The sequence below is a fragment of the Lactuca serriola genome, chromosome 8 (assembly GCF_051521515.1).
Source record: "Lactuca serriola cultivar US96UC23 chromosome 8, Lser_US96UC23_V15, whole genome shotgun sequence".
In the NCBI taxonomy this organism is placed as follows: Eukaryota; Viridiplantae; Streptophyta; class Magnoliopsida; order Asterales; family Asteraceae; genus Lactuca; species Lactuca serriola.
Window position 1 is genome coordinate 275995622 of NC_136415.1, and position 7208 is coordinate 276002829.

Genomic DNA, 7208 nt, shown 5'->3' on the forward strand with positions numbered 1-7208 from the left:
CAGATAAAGGGGCGATATAATACCTCAAAGATGAAGTCTTTTGCTCAAAATCCCCAGATGCACAACCTCCTTGGTCTCCTCTAAGCTGGAAACACCTCCTTCTTGCAAGAATCAACCACAAAGATCAAGAAATGGCTCCTTTCCTCTCACAACCGCTCTAGCTCTTTTAGGGTTTATCTCTAGGATTTGGTAGCCGCAAATGACGACCCTAAGGGCCTTTAAATAGGTCCCAAACCCGGGAAATTAGGGTTTCATTAAACAGCGCGGACTCGTCGAGTCCGGTTATTAATCCGGATGAGAATTCGCGACCCTACTCGGCGAGTCTAAGCACCAACTCATCGAGTCCCTCCACAAATTCTAAAATAAATGAATAAAATAATAGACCTGGGAATCCGGATGTTACAAAAACAAGACTAGCCGCGGGTTGCCGGAAAAGACGAACGGGCCGATGGTTTCGTCGGAAAGTAGGGTGGTGGAGGAGGAGGAATGGGCGAGGCATAAGGAGGCTATGAAGTTGCAAATTGTATTTTCAATTGTTTTCTTTATTAAGGATTGTATTTTGAAAAATCTACCGAATTATTGCAATATACAACCAACTTATTTCGTATCATGACGTTATAATTTAAAGAATCTTACCAACTATAGTAGTGAAAATTATTTTGTATTTTGGTTAGGGCTGTTAAATCAGACAATTATGAAGTAGTTTTTTTGTCTCACACGGAACACAATGCCATGTTCCTTATACTAACATGATGCAATTATTTTATTTACATCACTTAATCATACAAAACATTACATACACGAAAAAGATAAGAAACACATGTTAATATTGTGTCAAATCTGTGTCGAGTTTTGAACATAAACACAACAGTACCTCATTTTGTTTACACTAAATACGAAAACAAATTTCAATTTCAATTTGTTGCCTTGTCATTGATTGACACCCCTAAATTGGTACATTACAAGCTATAACTAGGTAAAATTTTCCATGCACAATGTTGTAAAAGGAACAAATGCATGCAAGATGTTACAATAAACAAATCATTAAAAGTATGTTGCTATGTCTTGAATCTAACCCTAAAAAGCATAAAACTCCCATCACCTTCACTTTTTTTTTTGTACTTTCAGTCAACCAAACAAAGGTTGCCAACAAACGATGGAGGGTTCGGTATCTTTTGTCCATGGAGGGCCAATTGTCGACACTCTTTTACCAATGGAGGGTGTGGAAAACTGTTGTATGGGAATTTCATCTTTTTGATTGTTTCGTTAAAGATATTTAGTGTTTAGGGTTCAAGGCTTTTATTTGCGTCTAGATCTCTTGTGATTCGTCCCCTTTCGTGCAAACCTTGACGTTTTAACAACTCGAACATCACCATGCTTAATATGTTTTCTTTTTGTAGCATAAACTGAATCACCATCAACACCCATACGAAGCCGATGGCTTTTAGGCCTTAGTGATCTTCTAAAATGGTTTCTTTTATGGTCTCTTGACAACAATCTCCTTCGACCATTGTTCCTATATGAAAAACTTGTTTCCATGTCTGTTTCTTCATCGCTTCCATTAATACTCATGTCACCCATTTCAATGTCTCTCCTGCGTCTTCTCCTTTTACCCTTGGCATTACACAACATTTGACACAGAAATTCGCATCCTTGTTCCCAGGCCGAGAAAAATGACCAGATGCATGCCCGTACAAGTTTCCATAACATATGAAAAATGCAGTGATATATTCCAATCTTGTATAGAAAGTAGAAGAATAGTAAAACTGCAAGCATATTGATGAACAAGTAAAGGGTTAAATGCTATTCAATGTTTCATCTTTTTCCTAGTTTATAAAACAAAGTGGTGAATGGAGCATAAGATCGATGTGAAAAATCCATCATCTTTCTTCATATTTGGCAAAATATGAAGAAACTCACCGACGAAAACCAGAAGTGAAACCGCACACAATTTGATTAGATGTTGAATGCAGAAATTTTCGATGTAACAAACCAAATCCCATGTTGGACCACACAAAGAGCTGTCAGTAATTGTAAATTAACCACAAAAATCAGTCACCAATTGATAAAACTGAATTTAGAATGATAAATATCATCAAAGATATATATATATATATATATATATATATATATATATATATATATATATATATATATATATATATATATATATATATATATATATGTTTCACTTAAAGAAACTGCATCAAAGAACATAAAACAGAAAGATGTTAAAGAAAGATGATGGATATTTACTTGCAAGACTTGCCGGAAAGAAAATCGAGTGGAGCACCAAATATACTTCCAACTACATGACCGACTCCAGAAAATAATGCCCCGATTGGATTCCACATGATGAATTTCCCTGTGGACGTCTTCAAGATTTTGATTTTGGGAAATGGAGAAAAATGTGAGGAAGGAGATAAAAAAATTGTTTTTGGCAGTTAATGAATTGGGTTAAAGTAAATAAATTATGCATAAATCAAGTAAGTTGTGATTCGAATTTCTTTAACAAATATTTTTATTTAACGGTAGTGACTACAGCTAGAAAATTTAGGCTTTATCCAAACCTTTTTTTAGATGTATAGCAAGTGGATAAAAACTTTAAAAAATAATAATTTGTAAATCTAAATCTAAAACCGTTTGATCTAACAAGTAGACAGGTAAACACCATAGATAGCATTATAGAATTCATAACAAACAAAACAAAACTCCATATCAACTTAGAAAGTTAAAATTAATGCCATCATCACAAAATCCTACAACATTATAACTCTTAAGACTTAAATACCTCTGTTTTAACAATAAAATATCAATTGAAGTTAAATTGTCGGATAAAAATGCAAGAAAAATAACAGTGTATCAGTAATATTATTGTAAAACCTCAGAGAAACAAGTTTTTGCAAAAACTTAAAAAACACTGCCTAGTGGTATCCTACTGAAAAAGTAGCACAAAGAAGTAAGTCAATAACAAATTAATACTTCTGCACAAAATTAAAAACAAGTAAGAAAACAGAGTATTAAGTAAAAGTCAAAGTAAATTATCATTTTTTAGATTAAATGGAGGGTTTTGGTTGATTAGGTTAGAACTTAGAAACCTGATTAAAAGGCCCAGATACATTTTTTTAGATTTATTCTTTAGTTTTGTTTCTCTTATTTCCATTTTTAACACCAATCGTGGAATCAATTCAACAATTGTAGACATATAATATATGTATTAGAAACAAGAACCACCAACAGCATGGTATTATTATAAGTTAAGAATCAATAATCAATATTGATAATAATCAAGAATTAAGAATCACCAAAAACCATGAAATCAAATTCCATACCGATTGAAATTTACAGAAAAATAGAGTAGCGAGAGAGAGAGAGAGAGAGAGAGAGAGAGGGAGATAGCAGCGAGTTTTACAGAGAGACATACCGATTGGAAGGACGATATCGGACAAAGTGACGCTGCCTTGGTATGCTCCCCGAATCACCGACGGATCTGTAAAAAATATGCGAACACAAATGAAATTCGTCAACGAGAACTTTAAACTAACCCTAAAATACAAATTTACTACTATTTCCTAATACAAAGAAGTTCATCACACAAATGAGAGAAGGGAGGGAGAAAACGCACCAATCTATGAGAGTTGAAGATCTGGTGATGTTAAGGCGCGAAGAAATGGAATAATCGATTATTTGACCATTTGGAGTTTAGGAAATTCCCAGATTGGTCCCTCAACTATGGTATTAGTTTAAAGGGGGCTTAAACTACAAGAGTATCACAAAGTGACCAATCTCTTAAATTTGGTTAAGCTTAAAAAATAAGTTTTTTTAACGTATTATCATATTAGTGGTATAAGTTAAAATGAGTGTTTGGATAGATTATTTTTTTAAAAATAGTTGATAGTGGTGTGGAAACGGGATAAGTCATTTTTGATAAATTACTACCTCCAAACTTATCAAAACTCCTTATAACTTATAGTTGTCCAACATCTCTATAAACCTTTTGTTTTTGTTATTTTACCAAAACACTAAAATTGGTTTTTCAACTTATAGCATTTTGACACCAGATAAATTAATCCAACCATTTAAAAAAAAAAATCGTTTTAACATTGCTATAAGCTAATAAGTTATAAGTTAAAAAGTTAAAAGCATTTTAAATAAGCTTAGCCAAACACTCTCTAAATGGATATTGATATTCTGGAAAATTAACAAAATAACCAATGAGTCTGAAACGAGTTTCGAATTTAATGGACCATATTTAATGCAATTTGGGCTTTACACCAAAACATAAGATATATCAGAATTATTGTCGAAGTAAAAAATGTCGCTAGATCATGACGATATTGAGACTTTATATGTTAGTTTTAGCTTCATTTACTTGTTTTTGTGTTTTTTTATCAAGTAACAACTTAATAAACACAATCTGAATGTTAAAATAGTGTCTAGAATACAATGAACTTGTCTAAAATGAATTGGTATTTCATATCCAAAACCTTATAAAGTTACTTAATGTTTCATTAGTCACCTTATAATGTAACGTCTGTGTTTCCAGTTAGATTATTCATATAATTATGTGCTTATGTGTTTTATAGGATGTTTTATGAAAATTACAACGGTATTAGTAATAAAATAAATAAGCTTAAAATATGGATCGAAAATAAAAGATTAATTATAACAAATAATCTTAATTTAGTTGTAGTATACATTAAGAGGATTTCAGAGATATAAGGAGCGTCCAAATTCGACTTCATATGAAGAATTTATGCTTCTTCGAAGTTTCGTGATTAAATCGGTATGTCTCCACGTATCATAAAAGGTAAATTTTTTATAAATTACTTTTTAGCCTAAGTAATCTAAATGAAAGTCATAGTAGTTATTAAACCGAGAGCGTGCATATAGAGAACATCTAAATATGACTTCGTGAGATAAAGTTATAATTTTTCTAGCTTTCGGCATAGTTCTATTCAACTCAAAAATCGAATTTTAGATCGGTCAACTTTTAGCCAAAATAATATAAACGAAATTTGAAGATATCGTTAATAGGAGTCCAACGATATAAAGTCTGTCAAAAACGGACACCGGATAAAAGAATTATGCTTTTTATACGGGCTTTAACAGTCTAAGTCTGTGTGAAATATATAAAGTCAAGATTAGTCGATGGAATCTAAACGAAAGTTGTAGGTCTCATCGAGAACTTTCTGGGGATATAAAGAACGTTAAAAAAGAGTTCGTATGAAAAAGTTACATAATTTTAAAAATCTGAACACCGGTATACGTGCGCCTCAGGAGCACGGCGCGCCAGACAAGACCACACTGCTCCACTCACTTTTTGCCATGTGTCAGGCCAACATTTTGCCACATCACTATGTCTCGACCAAGAGCGCGGAGAGCCACTATGGTGCACGACACATATTCCAAGAAATCGCCCTATAAATAGCATCTCATTCATTCTTCAATCGTTACACCATTTCAATCGATTTCTCTCTAAAATATTTGGCATTTAGCCTATTTAGCCTATTTGGCATTTACACCATTTCAATCGATTTCTCTCTAAAATCGTTACACCCCAAAACCGAGAACGGCGGAATATGTTCTGGGGTGGAGGACGTCATGTACAGTATCATAACAATGCATAATAGTAAAAACAAGCAACAACATCTATTGCATTAATATAGTAATTGTAATACAAGCGTGTTCTGTACAGTTTGTTAGACACCAAAAAGTATAATCAAAATAAAGAGGAGTCTTGCATGTGCTCCGTCTTCTCAAAAGTTGCACCTGTACCTGTCTACTGATGACCTGAGAATACAAGTTATTTTGAAAACGAGTATCAGCATCAAGCTGGTGAGTTCATAAGCATTTAGTGTCATTGCTTGTATCAAAGTGGCTTTAATCGCGTACTGTAAAAGTTGTTATCAAGTTTGAAAATAGTGTGAATCTCTATAAAATCCTATATTTTCCAGTAAAAGTAGTCTTCTGCCAAGACTTGGTTACTTGTAGGTTTGATCCTTAGAGTGTGTAAAAGTTTTCCCAATTAGACTCTCATTTATAAAATATAGTTTTGGACTTCATTTATACAAAGTAAATGGGAAGATAATGTATTATTCCAGCAGTGTTATTGTCGGCTGAATGGTAAATAAACTGCATACTCTAGGTAGTGATAAGTATATAATACACCTCGGGGAGTCTGTTTTACCTTTATTTCTTAATTTGTTAATTTAGGGATCCGAATGTGAATTCATATGTAACCATGCGGATAGGCGATCGAATGTCCAATGACCCCTCAGGTCACACGTAGTGTGGTAACATTTTGTCATCCCTGGGCCTAGTCGGCTCGGACTGTAGCTAACAGTCGGAATATGAGAGTGTCTTTCCTGTATAGATCTATACACGTAGTGACCGCTCTCCCTCCAGGAGACTATGGTTACACAGCGAAGGTGCAGTGAAGTGCCGTATAGAGGAATAGTGTGTCACATTCTGTTTTAGTATATTCTCTTGTATTAATGTATAATGTACTTCTCGATATCATGTATTTAGTATTCTCTTTTATAGTATATAGCATTCTTCTTATATAGTACTTAACATGTAGAGACTCATAATAGTACTAATTATGGTAAGTATCATAGTAATGGTAGTAAGGAGTGGTAAACCTTAACTATACCTATTATAGTTAAATAGCATGTTGTAGTCTATCTTTGATACACAATAGTATTGACTTGAGTGATGAAGGGTCTGATAAATGGTTTGGGCTAGGCTTTCTATGTGATTTGTTTGGTTATGAGTTTGTAATAGTACTTTTGAGTTATTTAGAGTCGTTTGCTGTTTTGTCATGTTCACGACTGTAAACACGTTTACGGCCGTAAACGTGTTTACGGCCGTAATCTCCGTTTGCTATCTAGACGAGTATATAAGGGCTAGGAGTTGGTCATTTAATGGTTGGATGCCAGTCAGTTTATGGCTAGTGTTTGAGTTGTACCAGACGGTTATTTGATATAAACGTGTGCAAGCTCAATTCTTATTCATCTTATTGTTATTCTCGATTTGTGATTGTTTGAGTGCTAGTAATAGATCCAGATCCGGACCTAACAATTGGTATCAGAGCAGAAACTGGTATCAAAAAGTCATTCAATCGAGATTTTGAGTGTTTAAGCTGCCATTCTCATTGTTCGAGCATTAGTTTCTACGTTCTAGGCTTTGAAGGGACGAATTTCATC

The 7208-nt window shown here is 33.6% G+C and overlaps 1 long non-coding RNA gene across 2 annotated transcripts; it reads right to left on the minus strand.

Annotated features, from left to right (window-relative positions):
- Window positions 1-833: 833 nt before the first annotated feature.
- On the minus strand, window positions 834-3655 carry LOC145068873 (uncharacterized). 2 transcript variants are annotated; one of them, XR_013689166.1, is made up of 5 exons: window positions 3626-3655; window positions 3425-3490; window positions 2257-2375; window positions 1921-2021; window positions 834-1766 (listed from the first exon to the last, which is right to left on the minus strand). It is a non-coding gene; the product is annotated as an uncharacterized LOC145068873 (long non-coding RNA). The 2 variants fall into 2 exon arrangements; XR_013689165.1 differs by lacking the exon at window positions 3626-3655 and having other exon boundaries at window positions 3425-3606.
- Window positions 3656-7208: the final 3553 nt, after the last annotated feature.